General features: G+C 39.7%; 1 protein-coding gene across 4 annotated transcripts in view; it reads left to right on the forward strand.

Moving 5' to 3' along the window:
- Mast2 (microtubule associated serine/threonine kinase 2) overlaps nucleotides 1-23,453 on the forward strand; it is a 126,380-nt gene that overhangs the window by 46,216 nt on the left and 56,711 nt on the right. The window lies entirely within an intron of this gene.

Here is a 23,453-nt window from a genome sequence, read left to right on the forward strand (position 1 = left end):
CTTGAACATTTTCCTTAAGGAAACATGAAACATAATTTCAGAGGAGGACATAATTCTATTTATATTTATTATATATATTTTGTGTACATATCATACATGTAATACGTCTACATGTTTTGCAGAAATACCCTAATGATTGTTTTCTTACACTGTTTTTAGTTTTTTTGGTTGTCCTGGAGTTCACAGATGCTCTACCACCAAGCTACACCATCAGCCTCCCTCCCTTTTTTTTTTCTACTTGACCTGGGTGCTGTCCCTGCACTGTTTTTGCTCAAGGCTAGTGCTCTTACCTCTTGAGCCACAGCTCCACTTGCAGCTTTTTGGTGATTAATTGGAAATAAGAGTCTCTTGGATTTTTCTGCCCAGGATAGCTTTGAATAGTCATCCTAAGATCTTGCCCCTCCCCCCCTTTTTATTGCCAGTTCTGGGGCTTGAGCACTGTCCCTGGCTTCTTTTTGCTCAAGGGTAGCACTCTGCCACTTGAGCCACAGTGCCACTTTTGACCTTTTCTATTTATGTGGTGCTGAGGAATCAAACCCAGGGCTGTATGCATGCTAGGCAAGCACTTTACTACTAAGCAACATTCCCAGTCCCTGCCTTTCTTTTTTGGCCAATCCTGAGCCTTGGACTCAGGGCCTGAGCACTGTCCCTGGCTTCTTTTTGCTCAAGGCTAGCACTCTGCCAACTGAGCCACAGCGTCACTTCTGGCCATCTTCTATATATGTGGTGCTGGGGAGTCAAACCCAGGGCTTCATGTATATGAGGCAAGCACTCTTGCCACTAGGCCATATTCCCAGCCCCTGCCTTTTTTTTTTTTTTTTTTTTTTTTGCCAGTTGTGGGGCTTGGACTCAGGGCCTGAGGTCCCTGGCTTCCTTTTTGCTCAAAGCTAGCACTCTACCACTTGAGCCACAGTGCCACTTCCTGCTTTTTTTGTTTATGTGGTGCTGAGGAATCGAACCCAGGGCTTCATGCATGCAAGGCGAGCACACTACCACTAAGCCATATTCCCAGCCCCCTGCCTTTCTTTTTTTGTAATCATTATTTTGAGATAGTACTACTTCCTGCCCTGATGTGTACCTGAACTTCATTCTGTCTATTTTTGGCTTCCTGTCATAGCAAAATGTCTAGCATATACCACCACACCCAACTGTTTCCATTGAAGTGAATTTAGCAGATTTTTTTTTTTTTTTTTGCCTGGGTCTGCCTGGAATCACAATCGTTTTCTCAGCTAGGATGATTGGCATGTAACACCACACTCAGCGATGGATTGAGAAGGGATCTTGCAACCACTTCTGCTTTCTGGAACCTCAGTCTTTGTTTAGAGCCACCCAACCAGCTAGGATTATAGGTGCTATTATTAAGCCACCAGTGGCTTGGTTTGTTTTTTTTCTTTTTATTAAAACTGTTAGAGGAATCATTTAATATGCAGTAATACTTCATTACTTGCAGTTTTGCTTTAAATATTTTTAAAACTATAAATATAGTGGATTAAATTTGGATAACTTCTATTATTTAAAAGTTGTGTTTCTTTATATTCAATTTCTAGCTTCAGAAATGTCTTGAGTGGCACTGGAAATATGGCCTAGTGGTAGAGTGCTTGCCTACCATTTATGAAGCCCTGGGTTCGATTTCTCAGCACCACATAAACAGAAAAAGCCAGAAGCGGCTCTGTGGCTCTAGTCGTAGAGCGCTAGCCTTGAGCAAAAGAAGCTCAGGGACAGTGCCCAGGCCCTGAGTTCAAGCCCCAGGACTGGGGGAAAAGTCTTGAGTCTTCTATAAGCCAGGCGAGGCAAGGTTTCTGATAGGATGTGTAGGGGAGTAGTATACTAATAGTTATGTGCAACTGAGAGAGTAGCTTATCTGCATTATATTCACCAAGTATTTGTATTTGTGGGTGTGCCAGCATGGGCTGGTCCCGGAGGCTTTGTCCGTGACTGTTGTGCAGATGGATATCCGGAAAGTTAAGCTATTTTAGTACTCTTTGCACATTAAAGTAATTGTTTCTCTGATTATATGAAACATCTTTATAGATAATCTGCACTCAGGGGCTGGGGATATGGCCTAGTGGCAAGAGAGCTTGCCTCGTATACATGAGGCCCTGGGTTCGATTCCCCAGCACCACATATACAGAAAACGGCCAGGAGTGGCGCTGTGGCTCAAGTGGCAGAGTGCTAGCCTTGAGCAAAAAGGAAGCCAGGGACAGTGCTCAGGCCCTGAGTTCAAGGCCCAGGACTGGCCAAAAAAGAAAAAAATCTGCACTCAGTAGTGGTTAAGAAGTCTTTAACAGGGGCTGGGAATATGGCCTAGTGGCAAGAGTGCTTGCCTCCTACACATGAAGCTCTTGGTTCGATTTCCCAGCACCACATATATGGAAAACGGCTAGAAGGGGCGCTGTGGCTCAGGTGACAGAGTGCTAGCCTTGAGCGGGAAGAAGCCAGGGACATTGCTCAGGCCCTGAGTCCAAGGCCCAGGACTGGCAAAAAAAAAAAAAAAAAGTCTTTAACAGTGAAAAGAAAGTATCCATCATTGTATGTATGCATGTGTTTGTGATTTTGTGTTTGTGGGTGTGTTTGTGTGTTACTGACTCTGTCTTCTAAGAGCCTGGAGAATAGTTATCCTTTTACCCACTCATTTGAGCAGTGATCTAGGACACAGATATTGGACGAAAGCAAGCATAATCTCTACATTGATAGAGAGGGAGAAAGGAAGTGATCCTGGGCTCAGGGATGCAAGGTGACAGAATTTGTCCCCGTGAAACACATTCATTGCCATGTACCTTCCCACTCTATTGCAATTTGATATCTAAATTGCTCTGGATTATGTACTAAAAAGAGTACATGCTACATATACCACATAACTTTTGTGTGTGTGTGTGTGAGATGTCACTGGTACCTGCCAAAGGTTTTAGTTTTTTGTTTTTTTTGTGGGACTTTGAAAATTAGGACATTTTTGGTGTCTTTAAGCACTGTGAACTTAGGGTGATAGCTTTGTGTTACATGTAAGAGTGTGTCTATAGAATTGGTGTTCTATAGTAAATGATTTTATGTTGTTTCTCTACCTATGTGGTGAGAAGACAGGAATTGTTAGAAGTTGGTAGGAATGTTGAAACAGTCATTACTAAATTTCCTTTCCTTTCTAGAACCATTTTGGTAGAAAATAAGCATGGTTGTCAGTGAACTGTAAATATGTGGACACAAAACCTGTAAATCCTTGAGAGCTCTTTGTTGTTACTGTTGAGTAGCTATTGTTATGCTCATATTCCCACATTTATTATCTCTAGATCTTACAGCTGTTCACTAATCTGTGTGGGTGTCTCAGGTTGTCATTTGTACAGCAAAAGAAATAATCAACATTCTAAAGAAACAGCCTGAGAAAATGAGGGAATATTCTTTTTTTGTTATTTTTTTACCAGTCCTGGGGCTTGGACTCAGGGCCTAAGCACTGTCCCTGGCTTCTTTTTGCTCAAAGCTGGCACCTTACCTCTTGAGCCACAGCGCCACTTCCGGCCTTTTCTGTTTATGTGGTGTTGAGGAATCAAACCCAGGGCTTTGTGTATGCTAGGCAAGCACGCTACCACTAAGCCATATTCCCAGCTGTCTTCTTATAAAGTCACTAGTCTTATAGGATCAGAACCCCGCTCTCAGGGAGTGGTGCTGTGGCTTAAGTAGTAGAATGCTATCCTTGAGTGGAAGACCTTGGGGACAGAGCCCAGGCCCAGAGTTCAAGCCCCACTGCAGACCAAAACAACAACAACAACAACAAAAAAAAAAACCCAAACAAACAGAACCCCGCTCTCACAAACTCATTTAACTGTAATTACTTCCTAAAGACTCACATTAAAAATGGTTACTTTGGTGATTAGTTCTTCAAAATATGAATTTTATGGGAGGTACAATTTATTCCAAAGATGGTATATTCTATGATCTCAAGATGGTGGTAGTATGGCACTTAATGCCATACTCTGGTACTTAATGCTTAACAAATAGTAGGCAATCTATACCTGTATCTAAAATTGCTGTAGTATGAGAAAAGAACATAGAATTATAAATGTTAAATGTTTTAAATTGGGGGAGGGGGGTATGAGGGAGGAGGTAACAAACAGTAAAAGAAATGTATCCAATGCCTAATGTATGAAATTGTAACCTCTCTGTACATCAGTTTGAAAATTAAAAAAAAAAAAAAGATCAATGACTCACAAAGTTAGGTAGACAGTAAGTTCAACTAATAATAATAGTATCTCTAAAGCTATTACTGATGACATTGAAAAATATTTGTTCTAAAATGCTATGATAATTTTGTTTTAATTTATCTGTATATTGAATTATATAATATATGCCCTTGAGAATATAAATAAATGTGGAAAGTCAGAAAAAAATAAAAGTTTTAAATTGGACTTAACAAATGGTAAAATAAAACATGTTCCAGATACTTCTAGAAATATAGTTCCATAATAACAAACTTAAAACAAAAGGCTATTTTTTTTTTGAAGAGATACATGTTAAGGGGTTGGGAGTTTGGCTTAATGGAAGAGCAGTAGCTTAACAAATGCAAGGCCCTGAGTTTTCAGTCCTCAATCACACACACACACACACACACACACACACACACACACACACACACACCACAGCTAAAAAGACACATGTTAAATATTATTAATAATAAAAAGGGAGAAGGTAGCAAGTTGAACATGAAATGTACTCACTGTCTTACATATGAAACTGTAACCCCTCTGTACTTCACTTTGACAATAAAGGAAAAAAATCAGTAAAAAATTTGAGACAATTCTTGGTTGCATAACGGGCTTAAAAATTACATTCTGGTAAAAATTAGTGGATTCTTAACTGAGTGTGGTGGCGCATATATATATAGTCCCATGATTTGAGAAGGTGCAGGCATGAGGGTCATGAGTTTGAGGCCAGCCTGAGCTGTACAGTGAGTTAATCTCCCCCCCCCCCATTCCCTCCATCCCTCCCTTTTCTGGGTTGGAGGAGAATCAGTGACAATCAGATGTGATTTTTTTTTTTGGGGGGGGGAGGCAGTGCATAAGGTTTGAACCTGGAACCTAATGCTTGCAAATAAGCTGGTGCACTTGAGCCACACTTCCAGGTCTGCCTTTGCTAATTACTTTGGAGCTGCAACCTAGTGAACTTTCTCAGCCGCCTGAGTTGCTAGGATTATAGGAGTGGGCTTCTGACACCTGGCCCAGATATGATTATCTGTGTTTTGTTTTACAAGAGGAGTGCTGCCAACTTAAAAGTTATAAATAGATTAAGACAGAGAACATATTTCCTGATATATCTTGGGAATATGTGTTAAAGCAGTATTTCAAACAGATAATTCCTCCTTGGTTCATTCAGTATTCCTCTACATTAATTTTTACTTCACTAGATTGTAAGTTCACAGTTCGCTTCTTGATCAAAAAGAGCTCTGGAAATTCTGACTCAGTCCACTGGAATGGTCTGGAAGCTCTCCACTTATCTAAGCAATGCCATTGGGAACATTATGCAAGAATCTATTCTTTGAGATGTCAATAGTTTTAAATACCCACTGAAGTCCTTTTCTGTGGAACTCTGAGACAGTCTCTTGGTAAAAACACACGCTGGCTACTAGTTTATTATAGAGGCTTAAAACAAGCATCAGCATAGAGCATGCACAAGATGATAGAGACATAAAATAATTGTTAATTTTACTGATAATTTTCAAATGTGGAAGTCTGACAAAAATCTATAATAAGAACAATGAAGTTGGCAGGTGCTAGTGGCTCACACCTGCAATCCTAGTTAATCAGGAGGCTGAGATCCGAGGATGATGGTTTGAAGCCAGCTCAGGCAGATAAAACTGAGAAACTCTTTTTTTTTTGCTAGTCCTGGGTCTCGGACTCAGGGCCTGAGCACTGTCCCTGGCTTCTTTTTGCTCAAGGGTAGCACTCTGCCACTTGAGCCACAGCGCCACTTCTGGCCGTTTTCTGTGTATGTAGTGCTGGGGAATTGAACCCAGGGCCTCATGTATATGAGGCAAGCACTTTTGCCACTAGGCCATATCCCCAGCCCCTGAGAAACTCTTACTTCCAGTTAACCACCAAAGAGCCAGAATTGGAGCTATGGCTCAAGTGGTAGAACACTAGCCTTGAGGAAAAAAGCTCAGGACAGCATCCAGGCCTTGACTTCAAGCCTCAGAACTGGCACACACACACACAAAAAGCATAAGTTAAACTACCTTACACTTTTTGGACTTGTCTGTATGGGGGTGAAGGGGTGTGCTGATCCCAGAGCTTGAACTCAGGGCCCGGGAGTTGTTTCCAAGTGTTGTTTTTTTTCTTTAAGTCAAAACCTGTATGCCATCAATATAAAGCTAGTGAAGTTCTTTCATTTGTACTCTTATTATTTTCATTTATACTCTTATTATTTTCATATTAAGGTAACAACAATATATACAATTTGTTGTTTAGTATGACTTTTGTCCCTACTATAATCTGTATAAATGCCATAATTTTCTTTTTTATTGCCAGTTAATCATTTCATACAAAGGTTTTTTATCCTGTACAGTGAGTCAGCCATTAAATATCAAATTTAAAAATCATTTACATTAAATCTATAATTTTCATTATTTTCTATGATTATTTTAACTTTTAAATCATGGTACCGGAATTTGGAAGGGATCTTTGTATTTGGCTGCTAAATATTGGATAGATGATACTGCTCTTTGTGATTAATGGGTCACGTTCAAAATTATTTAAGTAAGTTGAATTGAAATTTTTGTAATTTTTAAAATTCTAATATAATTTAACATAATTTTTAATTCTAAAGTGAGTTAAATTCTATATAACATTAACAGTTTAACTGTTCACCAGTATAAAATAGTGGCTTTTGGGCTGGGGATATAGCCTAGTGGCAAGAGTGCTTGCCTCGTATACATGAAGCCCTGGGTTCGATTCCCCAGCACCACATATACAGAAAATGGCCAGAAGTGGCGCTGTGACTCAAGTGGCAGAGTGCTAGCCTTGAGCAAGAAGAAGCCAGGGACAGTGCTCAGGCCCTGAGTCCAAGGCCCAGGACTAGCAAAAAAAAAAACCACAAAACAGGGCTGGGTATATGGCCTAGTGGCAAGAGTGCCTGCCTCGGATACACGAGGCCCTGGGTTCGATTCCCCAGCACCACATATACAGAAAACTGGGACAGTGCTCAGGCCCTGAGTTCAAGGCCCAGGACTGGCCAAAAAACAAAAAAAACAAAAACAAAACACAAAACAAACAAACAAACAAAAAACAACTGGGTTTTTACCTGTTATGTGTAGCACGTGAGCACTTATTTTAGTACAATGAACTGCTTAATTCTGCAAAATGCTTCGAATACTGACCTTTAGTACCTTTAGAACCATGAGTTGGTACAGAAAGAAGTTTGACTGCTATGAGATAACCTTTTTGTTAAATTATCATACAGTAATAGTATGAGAGGGTCTCGTGATAATTCCACAGATGTATATAGTATATTTTGAACTAGTTCACTCCTTCTATCATATTCCTTTATTTCTCCTCCTCTTTTTCAAGCAGTATGTAGTGGGCTTCATTATACATATATATATATATATATATATACATGTATATGTATGTATGAATGTGTGTGTGTTCACATACATGCTTCAGTACACTCCTTTTCTTCCTCCCCTCTTCTGTTTATTCCTAGGAGATAATAATTTTCTTATGCAAGAAATTATTATATCCATGCTATTTGAGGAAGGATTTGAGAGATTAAATTTTCTTCTGTTTACTTAGAAGACTGCTGTTCTTTTTATTTTTTTGCTCAGGTAGAATTCTCTCTCTGGCTCTGTCTCTCTCTTTTTTGCCAGTCCTGGGGCTTGAACTCAGGGCTTGGGCACTGTCCTTGAGCTTCATTTGCTCAAGGCTACCACTTAAGCCACAGTGCCACTTCCAGCTTTTTCTGTTAATGTAGTACTGAGGAATGGAACCCAGGGCTTCATGCATACTAGACAAGCCCTTAACCCCTAAGCCACATTTCCAGCCTGGATTTCTCTCTTAAGCTTGTAGTTTTGCATCTTACAAAAGGCCTTTTGACATAGTTGTGTTCCCCGCCCCTTTGTTTAAGGATATAGAAAGAAAGGTGCAATCAGGTTTTTCCTCCTGGAGTCAGAATAGTAAATTTTTAATGCATTTTTAGGATTCCATTTTGCCAGTAATTTATGCTAGTTCTCACGACAGAGAAGCAGTATTATATTGTTGTTGTGCTGTTTTTTTTGCAGGATCTCTAAAGTGACTAGTCCATGGTAGAGACCTTTTCCTTTTGGCTCTAAGGGTGATTGTATAATCAGCAAATAATTGTATGAATGAATAAGACAAGATAGGGATTTCATTTGCCATATTACAGATTATAGTACTCTGTCACCAGAACAGGGAAAGGTTAGGTCTTCCCATTGATGGCAAAGCCACAGGAGTCTTGGCCCAAATGGATTCTTTTTGGGGGGGGGGGGCAGTCCTGGGGCTTGGACTCAGGGCCTGAGCACTGTCCCTGGCTTTTTTTGCTCAAGGTTAGCACTCTGCCTCTTGAGCCACAGCACCACATCTGGCCATTTTCTGTGTACGTGGTGCTGGGGAATTGAACCCAGGGCTTCATGTATGGGAGGCAAGCACTCTTGCCACTAGGCCATATCCCCAGCCCCCCCAAATGAATTCTAATACTAGCACATGTAAAGAAAATATGCAGGGAAGTGTTAAGCCCTGGAAGTAAAAGTAACATTGTCTTTGGCTAGATAAGGAAGTGTTAAGCTCTGGAAATAAAAGTAACATTGTCTTTGGCTAGATAAAGGGCATAGGACTCAATATTCTCTAAAAACTGAACAAACATTTTTTGATTTCACTATTGTTTAAGAAGCTCTATGTTCTTCTTCCCTTAACGTACTATTGCATAGCTTGCTAGAGAAATCCATTTACTATTGTCAGAATCTTTTACTAAATGATATAGATAGCCCAGTGGTTTCTGAGTTGGTTCTAGAGAAGGCTTCTTCATCACCTTGGCTGTCATCAACTTGAATGAAAGCAGGAATACTTTGGGCAATTAAAAATTGTATGTGGGGGCTGGGGATATAGCCTAGTGGCAAGAGTGCCTGCCTCGGATACACGAGGCCCTAGGTTCGATTCCCCAGCACCACATATACAGAAAACGGCCAGAAGCGGCGCTGTGGCTCAAGTGGCAGAGTGCTAGCCTTGAGCGGGAAAAAGCCAGGGACAGTGCTCAGGCCCTGAGTCCAAGGCCCAGGACTGGCCAAAAAAAAAAAAAAAAAAATTGTATGTGGGTCAACTGTGTGCAAGCATTGAGGAGAGAAGGCTTTCCCAGTTACCAGTGGTATGGTTTTTTTCTCTCTTAGTTTAGTCTTTTATTTTCCAAGTAATGGAATTAGTCACAAAACTGTGATGAGGAATACATATGTATTACCTTTAAAGTACTTAAAAAGAGAACCCAGCAAGTATTAAGCACTTCATAAAGGTTGATTGTTGTATCATTATTATTATTTATTATTTAGTAGCCTACTTGGAGGTTTTAGAGGATTGGAGAACATTGAGTAGAAACCTAAGGGCTTGTCCCACCTGCAAGCCTCAGCTGAGATTTTTGTGACTGATCCTGGTATCATCTTAAGGCTTTCCAAAGTGGAGCCTGGTACTTGTTAAGAGGTACTAGAAAATATATGGGGAGGAAAAGTGATTGTCTAGATGGGATAGATTGGTTTGGGTAACTAAACCAAAACAATGGCTTTTGAACATTTTAGACTTTGGTCCTAAATAATAAATAGACTACTTTGCAACACGTTACACATGTTTATACATGCATATTTATATATATTTCAGTAATTGTTGTTAAAAATCCACAAGTTTAACAAAACACTGCTTGTTTACCTTTTAATATGGTATGAAGTATGCTGAAATATCTTTTTCTATACTATTTTCTCTTTTTTAAAAATGTTGATCCTGGGCTGGGAATATGGCCTAGTGGCAAGAGTGCTTGCCTCGTATTCGTGAAGCCCTGGTTTCGATTCCCCAGCACCACATGTATAGAAAATGACCAGAAGTGGCGCTGTGGCTCAAGTGGCAGAGGGCTAGCCTTGAGCAAAAAAGAAGCCAGGGACAGTGCCCAGGCCCTGAGTCCAAGGCCCAGGACTGGCAAAAAACAACAACAACAACAACAACAACAAAATAAAAATGTTGATCCTCACCAGGCACCAGTGGCTCATGCCTGTAATCTGAGCTACTCTAGAGGCTGAGACCCGAGGATCACAGTTAGAAGCTAGTCCACGTAGGGAAGTCCATGAGACTCCTATCTTCATTTACCCACCAAAAAGCCAAAAGTGAAGTGGCTTAAGTGGTAGAGCACAAGCCTTGGATAAAAAAGCTCAGGGACATTGCTCAAGCTCTCAGTTTGAGCCCAAGGACCGGCACTTCCTAAATTGATTTTAGGACTTTCTGTAGTTGAATCAGAGCTTGTTGAAATATGAGTATGTTATTTGATATTACCCTGAAACTGTTCATCATACTTTGCCATCTAGATGAATGAGAAGAGCCCAACAGAGTTGGCTGTTGTTTTGTAGCATGGATGAGACTTCTGCTTACGTTTTGCTTCCCTTGGCTCCTGGTGTTTAGCTCACACTTTACTTTGATCACTTGGCTTTCTCCAGGCCAGGCTGATTTTTCTCAGATGATTTTCTTAGTTTGGGAGATAGTGCTCAGAGGACAAGACCTATAATAGTAGTAACAGTTTCATAGTGCTATTTCCTCGCCTTGGTACTTTTCTGTGTTCACAGCGTATCACCACCAAAACATACACAAGTAATCTTACTTCAATGAAGTTCTTCCATTTTAAAGTCATATGAAGTATGCTATATAAGTTGATTTTTAATGATTATTGGTCAATATTAAACCTAGTTTGGGGCTTGTTTTCTTAGTTTTCTTTTTATGACTTTTCTCCCATGAGGTTATTGAGTGATTATTGACTATTGAAGTGATTTCAATCATTGACTAATAGAAATTGAATCACAGTGATAGCAACTTTGAGGATTACTTAAACTGATCATATTCAGAATTTCAATAAGGACATGCTTTGAACTGTGACTAAATAAAGTCCTGTTATGTCCCACTAAGCCTAGGTCTGAAAATGAGTAATGTAGAAATACCCACTTATTCTTAGCTCATTAATTTCCCAATTTGGGATCTGTAGGAGGCTTTCTTCCAATCCTCTGCTTACTGAAACAGCTGCTGAAGCCTAGCCCATTTCTCCTGGGTTCATAGTATTTCTGACACAGTGTGAGTTTTCAAGTTGGTATGTTCATTTTCTGCCAGAGCCTTCACTGCCTGCCAAGTCTCTGAGTGGGAGGTTGCAACTGATTTGTGGGGGAGGGAGTTTGGTGCTTGTCACTGATGAGGGAACAAGGTGCTCTCTGGGCCTCTGATTTGTTGCAGGCTGAGTGTGAATGATGTCAGGCAGCTCAAGAGGACAGCTGATTCATGTGGGATCTGGAACTTCTCACTGTCCTCACTGCTGCCTCTAGGTCTCTTAGTTCTTCTGGGGGGGTGGGATTCTGAATATCATGTTTTTTGAAAAAAGTTCCTTAATGTTCCCCCATAAGTTTGGGGAGCTTTTGTAAATTTCTTTTGGCTTAGATGTCCCTTGTGTGAGAGAGTTCTTGGCAAGACTACAGTGTGAGAGGGCAGACTTGAATAGCCAGAATGATGAAACGAAGGAGAGAGAGACTGGGAGCACCGTGCCTGCGGATTCAGTAAGGAGGCTGGGGTCTCTGACTTGAAAATAGCAGATGTTAGGAAACAAACTAATGCCAATTAACAACTTTGTTTGCTTGGACTCAGTGTCTTGAGTTGCCTGGCAGGAAGAAGACTGAGCTTACTTTAGTAATTCAAGGTCACAGCAGTGATCCCTGCCAGGGACTTGTGGTTTCCAATTCTGGAAACTGAGTTGGATGTAATTTTAGGAATCCCTAGGTGCTTGGGATACTGGGTTGACAATGAAGATAGTTTTTCCCTTGCCTTGAAAGCAAATTTTAAAGTTAGTGTCAAAGCTGCAGATAGAAGCCCGGAATGTGAGAAAGAGATGGGAATGAAAAATACCCTCTCCTTTGATGGGAGAAGGTACTGCATTTCTGCTCTGAACCTCAGACCTCCCTTGCAGTTCCAAGCTGGGGTTGTTTAGGGTGTGCACCTTGAATTTTGTTTCTGTAAAAAATGTTGTTTCTAGAACAAACATGCTTTATTAGGTACGGATTTCAAAGCCAGAGAATAAGAGAAAGCTTCCCTCAGGGTGGCTCTTCCAAGAACTGCTCAGACTTATTTAATGAAGAAGTACTGAGAGAACTGATCAGAAAATTAGAGAGCAGAGAAAGAAAAGTCCTAGAATCCCTGCTACCTCATTATCTGTATTGAACTGCCTTTCCTTAACTACCCAGGCAATAAGAAGTGCACTTTAGATATTTTTCCCTGGTTTTCAGTGCTTACCCAGACATCAGGGCCTATCAAACATAAACAGTGGCTTCCCTTGGGTTGATACCCTTCAGGATCTGTAGATTCTCATTGATTGGATTACTAATTCTACCCGGCTTTGAAAAACAGTACTTGCTTGAAATATAAATGGCCTATTGCCATACTTAAAAAACATTTTTATTTATTCCCAAACAAAAAGGGTAAAAGGCCATGAAAAAGAAGGCTTATTAACAGAAGTAATCATTAAAGATGACTTGTTAGCAAAGTTGGATCAAGATCTTTATACACATAAATTGACATGTTGAAATGAAACCCTTTAATACAAACTATAAAAAATACTTTAGGGCTGGGAACATGGTTGGCTTTAGCAGTAGAGTGCTTACCTAGCATGCATGAAGCACTGGGTTCAATTCCTCAGCACCATATAAACAGAAAAAGTCAGAAGTGGCGCTGTGGCTCAAGAGGTAGAGTGCTAGCCTTGAGAAAAAAAAGCCAGGGACAGTGCTCAGGCCCTGATCCCAAGCCCCGGGGCGGGGGGTGGTGAGGGGGGGGGAAAGAGAAAATCTAAGTGGTCAACTACTATATTCTTTGAATGTTAGTTAGTATACTACATTGAAAAACCTTGTGTCTGTTTTAGTGACTGAATTTCGAAAATACCCATGAGACACTTGTAGGGAGTTTATTAATCACCTTTTGTTTTTCAAAGAATGCTTTTTAGACTATAACCCATTGCATAACTAGTTTTCCCAGTGGTAATTAGGAATAGAAAGGTAAGATTTGGTTTTTACAGACTTTTATAGTCCCAATAATATATATCTCAAAATGGCTAAACCTTATGTGTTAAAATTTAAGTCTGGCAAGTTTAATGTTGTGTTCCTGACATTTAGTCCCAGCTACTCAGTAAGCTGAGGTAGTTAGAAAATCACAAGTTGAAGCTAGCCTTTGCAATTTAGTGAGAACCTGTCTCAAAAATAAAAACATAAAACAAAACAAAATTTACCATACAGAATTAAATGACATTGTTTGACATACTCATTAGGGAAAAGTAAACTAAATATATTAGTCATTGTTGATAACATAATTTGCAAATGTTTGAGGACATTTGGCCTTTTGTAGCCTCATGTTTTTCTTCAGGCAGTTTTATTTATCAAACATGAAATATTACTTGTTATTTTCTATATTAATAATATTACTGTTGAAATAAACTTATAATTTTTAGTTTGCCTCAGAGCCAGTTCTAATTACTTTGACAAGCCAAAGCTTAATTAAAAAATTTTTTTTAATTGTGTGGGTAGTTTTATCTCTATGCTTATTCTTCACCAACAATGTTACTAATGTGGAATGTTGAATATTAAAATACTGAATGGTTTTTGACCATTTGATATTTCTTGAGCTTCTTGCCTAAACCCACTTTAAATGTTTCTTTGGGGTTGAGAAATTATCACTGACCCTATTTCTTTCCTACTGTGGTACCTCGTCAGAATCTCTGCTCTTTGCCGAGGAGCCGACGTAAACCAGCACATGTTCTTACCTTCATCATCTCCAGCTCTCTCCTTCACTAAAGTCCCATTTAGTGCTGATTGTGTTCTGGCCACCTCTCCTCTTGTCTTTTTCTTGAACCCACAAGCCCACAGCAGTCCTGGCAGTCCGTGTTCCAGCCGTACACTACAGTGGAGGTAAGGAATCCTGATAGGAAATGAATGTGTCAACCATTGTTTCTGGCTTCATAAATAAAACTTATATCTCAAGTTTTTAATAATGGAGAGAAATAAGTAGGAGTTAGTCCTGTCACAGAGAAGAGCATATAAAATTCATAGATCTCTGCTTTATTCAAAATTTCAGGAGCACGTACAGTAGCATACTAATACTAAGATAATTGTGTGCCCATCCTAACTACTAGACAATCCTATGACCTGTGACCACTCATGGTGTGACAGAGTGCTAAATATCTATAGAGGTTAATTAAGTTTGGACCCCAAATTTTATAGAAGCAAACTTGAATCCAAGCAGGCCTAAATGATTTGTTTCAATTGATTAAATAGTTCCTCTTTTTTTGTGCTTTCCTTTTCAGATATTCAACATTGTTTGTATACATACTATGTTCTATGCATGGTTTTAGGGGTGGAAGACAAGTAGGGACCACAAAGTGATAAAGTCTTTTCCTCATAGAATTTAGGTTTTAGTGGAGGGAGACAAACAAGAAAATGAACAAAAATAGAACAGATGGCCAGAAGTTCTACTGAGAAAAATACCAAAGGGCAAGTAGGGGAAGTAAGCGCGAGGGCCAGGAGTTGACATTTCATACAAGGTAGCCAGAGAAGTCCTCAGTGATATGTTAAGAAATTTGAAAGTACTTGAAGGCCGTTACAGAAATATTTGGAGAAAGAATGTTCCAAGTGGAGGCATCATTTGAGTGCCAAGGGTCTGTCCGATGATGTAGGATTTCATTTCAGGTATGGTTTGTACAACTGCAAAGTTCTCTGAAACTGGTGTAGTAAGTTAGATGGTGAGTGGTAGGAAATGATGTCTGAAAAGTTTGTGTAGAGATAGATTAAGTAGAACTTAATCTAGGTTGGAGACAATGATTGTTTGAACCTCTGATTGTACAAGCCTAAGAAGTGATTGGGTTTGGGGATGTGTTTTTGAAGGTAGAGTTGATAGGATGTGTTGGTGAATTAGATACAGGATTTGAGAATAAGATTAAAGATGGCTAAAGGTTGTGGATGGACAGCTAGAAAATTTGAGTAACCATAACAGAGATGGGAAAATTGCAAGAGACAGCTATCCATGGAGTGAGATACATACATGTCTAGGTTACAGATATATAATTAGGAGTTGAAATCATATAAATGATAGAAATTTATGTGTTCATACAACGAGTGACTATCGATAGAAGGGAAGACGTATCAAAGAATTGAGTTCTGAGACAACCCAATTTTCAGAGGTTGAGGAGATAATGAAGGAGCTAACAAGCAGAGATGAGACTGAGCAGTTGTTCAGGTAGAACCGAAACTTATATCTCAGAATCCAATTGAAAAAAAATTTTTTTAGAAAAAGAAGGTGTGGGGCTGGGAATGTGGCTTAGTTAGCATGCATGAAGCCCTGGGTTCAGTACCACATAAACAGGAAAAGCCAGAAGTGGCTAAAGTGGTAGAGTGCTAACCTTGAGCTGAAGAGCTCAGGGACAGTGCTCAGGCCCAGAGTTCAAAACAGGTCAAAACAAAAACAAAGACAGATTAAAGAACACAAATGCTAATTGGGGGCATTTCTAGTTTCTACTTAATTCATAGGACCAACAAAAGTACCTTTCTTTTCTTTTTTCTTCTTTTCTAGTCATGGGGCTTGAGCTCAGGATCTGGACACTGTCCTAGAGCTTTTCTTGAGCAAGGCTAGTGCTCTACCACCTGAGCCACAGACCCACTTCCTGCTTTTTTTGGTAGTTTATTGGACATACGAATCTCATAGGCTTTCTTGCCCATGCTGGCTTCGAATTGTGATCCTTAGATTTTAGCCTTGTGAGTAGATAGGATTACAGGCTTGAGCCATCACCACCCTACTCAAAAGCATCTTTCAAGTTACCTCTTATAGAAACACAATGTATTATTCAGATTTAAGTGACATAATTTGATGTGGTAGCTCAGATTCTACAGGTAGCTTGAGACAATATTAGATCAGCTTAGGAAAATGTCAGGGCCTAACTGCTCCCTGATAACTCCCTTCCAGAAGTATCAGCCTTGGTGTAAGAGGCTGAGAAAAGTAGTAAATTGAGTATCACACACAGTCCAGCTTTGGTACATGGCTTGAAGCAGTAGTATCTCTTTATGTCTTTCATTTAGAACATAAAACCTGGAGCAATGTCTTGTAGCATCCAGCATGGAAACTTGTTAAATTTTATATTTTTATTTCCTTTTCTGTATTTCACATATTTGTTAATGTTTCACTCCTTTTTTTTTTTTTTTTTTTTTGTCATTCCTGGGGCTTGGACTCAGGGCCTGAGCACTGTCCCTGGCTTCTTTTGTTCAAGGCTAGCACTCTGCCACTTGAGCCACAGCGCCACTTCTGGCCATTTTCTATATATGTGGTGCTGGGGAATTGAACCCAGGGCTTCATGTATGAGAGGTAAGCACTCTTGCCACTAGGCCGTATTCCCAGCCCTCACTCTTTTCTTTATCACTGTCAAAATACCAGTTTAGTAGTAGCCTGTTGGCAGAATATTTTCATATCCTTTAAAGAGTCTTAATGTTATGAGAGGCAAGTATTTTGAAATGGTTTGATCCTTGAGGATTAGTTGTAGCCTATGTCTGGCCTTTTTACTGAGGCAGTACTTTTCAGTACCCTTCTTGATTCCTATGTTTTGTTTTGTTTTGTTTTTTCCACTCAGGTTGTTGGGGAAATGAACTGTTCTGGCACTCTGTGAACTCTGGAGAGTGTACCACTTGCTTGCTTTGACAGTTGGCTTATTCACATGTAATGATTGGTACTAAGAGGAATCCCTGGGATTATCCAGATTTCATCCTGTATAGCTTTCTTTTCTCTGGTGCTCTCCCTTGCAAATTTTAGCCACCTTAGCCTCAAATTCTCCATTTTGTCCCCTCAACTGAGGCTGTGATGGGCTCTTAGGGGCTTATTTTATGTTTCTTTTCTAAAATCTGTTTCCTGTTTTTTATTCCTAAACGTTTTTTATCCTAGGTTTTGTGCTTGGGGCCTTGCTGTGTGCATGCTCCAACTCTTTTTTTTTTTTTTTTGCCAGTCCTGGGCCTTGGACTCAGGGCCTGAGCACTGTCCCTGGCTTCTTCCCGCTCAAGGCTAGCACTCTGCAACTTGAGCCACAGCGCCACTTCTGGCCGTTTTTCTGTATATGTGGTGCTGGGGAATCGAACCCAGGGCCTCATGTATACGAGGCAAGCACTCTTGCCACTAGGCCATATCCCCAGCCCCTCTTTTTTTTTTTTTAATGTTAGTATTGGGGCTTGAACTCAGGGCCTTGTGCTCTTATTTGGCTTTTTCACTCAAGGCTGGTGTTCTGCCATTGGAGCCATACCTCCACATCCATCCACCTTTTTGCTAGTTAATTGGAGATGAGAGTCTCTCAGAGAGTGTGAGGGAAGGGATGACAACTGTTCAAAAAGAAATGTATTTTTTACCTGACTTATGTAACTGTAACCCATTTGTATGTCACCTTATAATAACAATAAAAAAGAAAGAAAAAGAGGAAGAAAGAAAAATGAGACAAAGAAAGAGAGTCTCTCAGATTTGTCAGCCTGGGCTGGCTTTAAACTTCAGTCTTCCTGAGTAGCTAAGATTACAGGTATGAGATACCAGTACCCAGCAGGGCCTAATTATTTTAAAATTACATCTTGCTGTGTTTCCTAGGTGGAATTCAAACTCCTAGGATCAAATGGTCCTTCTGTCTCAGCCTCCCAAATAACTGGAACTATAGTCACATACCACTCCAGGCTGACTTTTGTTGGCATAAGAGTAAATCTGGCCTCTGTTTCTCTATCATGATGGGGAGTAGAGGAGTCCACTATCCCTAATATTTGAGCTCATTTTTCTGTTCTCAGAGATAATCAGTTGGCTGATTAACATGTTAGATAAACCTAGTGGAACACAACAAAATAAGGAATACTTAGTTTTAGAAATGAAATAAAGAATAAAATAGGTAACATTTGCTGAGCATTTACTGTATACCAAGAATTTTTTTCTTCCTCCTCCTTCATTTTCTTCTTCTTTTGCCAGTAGTGAAGTTTGAACTCAGGGCCTGTGCTTGCTCAGCTTGCTTGATCAACCTGTACCCTGACTTGAGCCAAACTGCCAGCCTAACTGCTGGCTACTTTGGAGATGGAGTTGCACAGATGTTTTTGCTCTACTAACTTTGAACCACAATACTCCACTTCTAGCCTCCCTAGTAGCTAGTGTTGTAGGCATAATCCACCAGTGCCTGGCTCCACACATTTTCTAAGTGGTTTATAACTATTATTTAAATTTCACAATATTCTGATAAGGTGGATAGCCATGGCTAGTGGATCACACCTATAATCCTAGCTACTCAGGAGGTTGAGATCTGGGGAGGTGGTTCAAAGCCAGCCTGAGCAAGAAAGTCCGTAAGATTCTTATCTCCAATTAACCACCAGAAAACCAAAAGTGGAGCTGTGGGTCAAAGTTGTAGAGCGCTCACCTTGAGTGAAAAAAAGCTCAGGGACAGTGCCCAGGCATGGGGTTCAAGCCCCACAACCAACCAAAAAAAATAAAAATGGCCTTAGAAAAGTGATTGGTTACAAGATGAAACTGACATGAATGAAATTAGTTGGTTTAAAACTGAGGTCTTAGAAAGCTTCCTCATTTATTCTCCGTGGGTTATGTTTGTCTATGTTTTTGATGATGTCTTTGAGGTACAAGTTTTGAATTTTATCCTTTAAAGATCATACATGTGGTATCTTACCTAAAAACCATTTGCTTCATCCAAGATTATGAAGGTTTTCTTCTAGAAATGTCATATATTTTGCTCTTAAATTTAGGTCTGTGTACATCTGAATACATTTTTTTTTAAATCTTTTTATTTTTTGGCCAGTCCCGGGCCTTGGACTCAGTCAGGGCCTGAGCACTGTCCTTGGCTTCTTCCCGCTCAAGGCTAGCACTCTGCTACCTGAGCCACAGCGCTCCTTCTGGCCGTTTTCCATATATGTGGTGCTGGGGAATCTAACCGAGAGCTTCATGTGTAGGAGGCAAGCACTCTTGCCACTAGGCCATATTCCCAGCCCCTGAATACATTTTTGTACATGGTGTGAGGTGAGTGTTGAAAGTTGTGTGTGTGCATTTGTGTGTTTGTGTATGATGTGTTCAATTGGTTAATATAATTAGCCTTTTACTATTTTGTCATTTTGGTACCTCTGTTCAAATCAGTTGACCTTAAGCATTGGTGTTTTTTTTTTTTGTTTGTTTGTTTGTTTTCCTGGATTCTCACTTCTCTTCAGTTAATCTTATTTCTATCCTTGGGCTAATTTTACACTGCTTTTTAAAATTTATTTTACAATCCTGGAGTTTGAAGTTAAAGTCTCATGTTTGTGTGAAATACGTTGCCAACCCTTTTTGCACTGGTTAGTTTTTGAGATAAGATTTTACTCTATGTCTGGGCCAGCCTTTACCACCATCCTATTTGTGTTTCCTTGGATAGCTGGGATGACAGACATGCACCGCCATGCCCAGCCATCATGCTTATCCTGTACTTGAGATGACAAGTGCATGCCACTAAGCCATTGGTTGAGATGGAGTCTCATGCATTTTTGTGTGTGTGTGTGTGGCCTTAAACTGATCGATTTAGTCTTCGCCCCCCAAATAGTTGTAGGCTTGAGCCACTGTGCTTAGCTTTTTTTTTTTTTTTTTTTTTTTTTTTTTTTTTTGCCAGTCCTGGGGCTTGGATTTAAGGCCTGAGCATTGTCCCTGGGTTCCTTTTTGCTCAAAGCTAGCACTCTACCACTTGAACCACAGCCCCACTTCCAGCCTTTTCTGTTTATGTGATGCTGAGGAATCGAACCCAGGGCTTTATGAATGCTAGGCTAGCCCTCTACTGCTAAGTTACATTCCCAGCCTGTTTTTTGTTTTGTTTCTTAAATGCTTCCTGGGCTAGCCTTGAACTACTACCCTGCCATCTCTTCTGAAATATCTAATATTATTGATACAAGCCACCATACTTTTTCCTGAGATTAAATTCATTCATTCATTTCTTCACTGATCCTGGCACTTGAACTTAGAGCCTGGCTGTTGTCCCTGAGCTTTTTTCTTTTTCTTCTTCCTCTCAACCCTATTCCTCTACCACTTGAGCCACAGCTCCTCTTCTGGTGGTTAATAGGAGATAAATATCTCATGGACTTTACTGTCTAGGCTGGCTTTGAACTGTGATTCTGGGATTGTCCTGAGTAGCTGGGATTACAGGCATAAGCCACTGGCACCTAGCTTTATCTCATTTTTTAGTTGTCTATTCCTGGCATGTAGAAATAGATTGCTTTAAAATTTTTATTGTTATAAAGGTGATACATAGAGGGATTACAGTTATATGAGTTAGGTAAAGAGCACATTTCTTTTTAGACAGTATCACTGTTTACCTCACAAATTGATTTTTGTATAGACATGAATTTGATGATCGTGCAAAGCCCGATTTATCTACTTTATTACTAGTTTAAAAATATTTCTTGCAACTTTCTAATTTGAGATCATTGCGCCTGTTAATAACAATTTTACTTTTTATTTCTTATCCAGATGGCTTTATTTTCTTTTTCTTATTGTACTGGATAGAGAGTCCAATGTAGTATACAATGTTCATAGAAGCAATATCTATAATAACTAAGATGAAGTAGTGGTCAAGATGTTTAAACAACTTATGAATGAATAACCAAAGACAGTATATTCATATAATGGAATTATTTGGCCGTTGAGAGGGATGAAATGCTGATATGTGCTGTAATTTGTATTAAACTTGAAAACCTATATTAAATGAAAAAGAACAGACATAAAAAGTCACATAATGTATGATTATATTTCTGTGAAATACCTAGAGCAGGTAAATCCATAGACAGAGCAAGTGGTTTGTTGTTCTTGTTTTTTGCCAATCCTGGACTTGAGCTCAGGGCCTGAGCACCGTCCCTGGCTTCTTCTTGCTCAAGGCTAGCACTCTGCCATCTGAGCCACAGCGCCCCTTCTGGCCGTTTTCCATATATGTGGTGCTGGGGAATCAAACCAAGAGCTTCATGTGTAGGAGGCAAGCACTCTTGCCACTAGGCCATATTCCCAGCCCCCAATAGTGATTTTTAAAAGAAACAAACTGGGCGCTATGGCTTATGCCAGTAGTTGTAGAAGACTGAGATCAGGAGGATTGAGATTTGAGGCCAGCTTGGGCTAAAAGCTCTTAAAACCTCATCTCAATCAATAAAAAGCAGGCTGTGCTGGTATATGCCTGTTGTCCCAGCTATGTGGAAAGCTAAATAGGAGGATGTCAGCCCAGGGCAAAAAGCAAGACCCTATTCAAAAATTAACAAAGCACAGAGTGCTGGAGGTGGCTAAAGTGGTAAAGTGCCTGCCTCAAAAGCACAAGTTCAAACCCCACTACCAATCCCCTCCAAAATAATCCGCCAGAGAGAGAAAAAAAATTACAGAAGCAAGTCATACTGAGAGTAATCTCAACAGTGGTAGCAGAAGCTGAAAAATAGTAGGATACCTTTAAATCATTGAAAAAATTACTCTGTACAAGACATTTAGCTTTGGAAATGAGCGAACAAAATAGAGACTTTTTAGATAAAACTAAGACATTTTAGATAAAACCACAAGTTCCTTTCTTAAACAATTGCTTTAGGGTATAGAAAGAAGTGAGATTCAAGAGGAAGTGTTAAAGATGTTGGAAAGTATATAAGTAAATATAAGCAAGTAGTTATATAAACAATGCTGTGATAATTTGACAATATAAACATAAGATAGGCCTGAAATACTAGATCACAATAATATGTAAGTTGAAAGGGAGTGCTAAGATTAGAGTAAAACTTTTGTTTATTTTGCTCACAAGAAGGATGGAGATGCTAAGTTAACCTTTGGTAGACTATTAAGACAAGAGTGTTAAGCTTTCCTACAAATAACCATTATGGGATAGGGAACAATATATAATTTCCAAGCCAGTGTGATGGAGGTTAAAAAATGCTTAATTCAGAGAGAACTGCTACCAGTTCTGGAGGAGAAGAAATTTAAAAAAACTCCAGAGCTTTGTTGTATAGCAAAGACTTTTCCCTAGTACCTCTTGATGTCTGGTTCTCCCAGGGAGATTCTGGCTACCTGCTTGTAGGGAAGTAAGAGAACCTACTGTGCTACAGATACTATTTCTGGATGATTGGAATACTCATTATGGAGTTTACTCTGGAGGAGAAGAAACATTCATCAGTCATAAGTGCATTAATTTAAATTCATTTTATATAGTATGTCCAAAGACTGTAAGTGCTACTCTGAAATAGTGGTGTAGCATGAGGGTGACTAGGAGAGGAGCAAATATATAATACTATATTTTCTGTACACAAATATATAATATTTTCTTGATTCATTAGTCAGTTTTAGGGCATCTGGACTGTTTCTTGTTGAAGAGGCTATCTTTTTTTCAATATATACTTTGGGCTCCTTTGTCAGAAATCAACTAGCTTCAGGTTTGTAGATTTATTTCTGGGTCTTCTAAGCTAAACTATTCTATTGGTTAAAGGGAACAAGTAACACAGAGGTCTGAATAGTGTCTATGCAATTAGCAGCTATTGGAAGGTTTGAAGCAGAGGAATTGTTAGGAGACCATTAGGAAGGGTTAGTAGACCAGAATGAACTAGAGAGAAAAGTTAGAACTACATTTTAATAATTCAGGCAAGAAACAATACATTAATAAATATAACATATGTCATAATATCTGATAATGTCTTCTTTTTGGCAAAGAAATGTGTATTTTCTCCTATATTAATACCTCCTCTTTTTTTTTTTTTTTTTGGCCAGTCCTGGGCCTTGGACTCAGGGCCTGAGCACTGTCCCTGGCTTCTTCCCGCTCAAGGCTAGCACTCTGCCACTTGAGCCACAGCGCCACTTCTGGCCATTTTCTGTATATGTGGTGCTGGGGAATCGAACCCAGGGCCTCATGTATATGAGGTAGGCACTCTTGCCACTAGGCCATATCCCCAGCCCTTCCTCCTCTTTCTTTTTCCTTTTTCTATTACTGAGGTTTGAACTCAGTACCTTCTACGTACTTTGAAGGTGCTCCACCACTTGAGCTATTCTCCAAGCCATGTTTTGCTTTGGCTACTGTTTTGATAGCGTCTCAGGTTTTTGCCTAGTGCCATCTTTACACCTGATAACCTTCTGCATATGCTTCCTGCAATAGCTGAAACTATAGGTACATGCCACCAAACCTAGCTTATTGGTTGAGATGAGGGTATCAATAACTTTTTG

This window comes from Perognathus longimembris, chromosome 7, assembly GCF_023159225.1.
Source record: "Perognathus longimembris pacificus isolate PPM17 chromosome 7, ASM2315922v1, whole genome shotgun sequence".
NCBI lineage: Eukaryota > Metazoa > Chordata > Mammalia > Rodentia > Heteromyidae > Perognathus > Perognathus longimembris.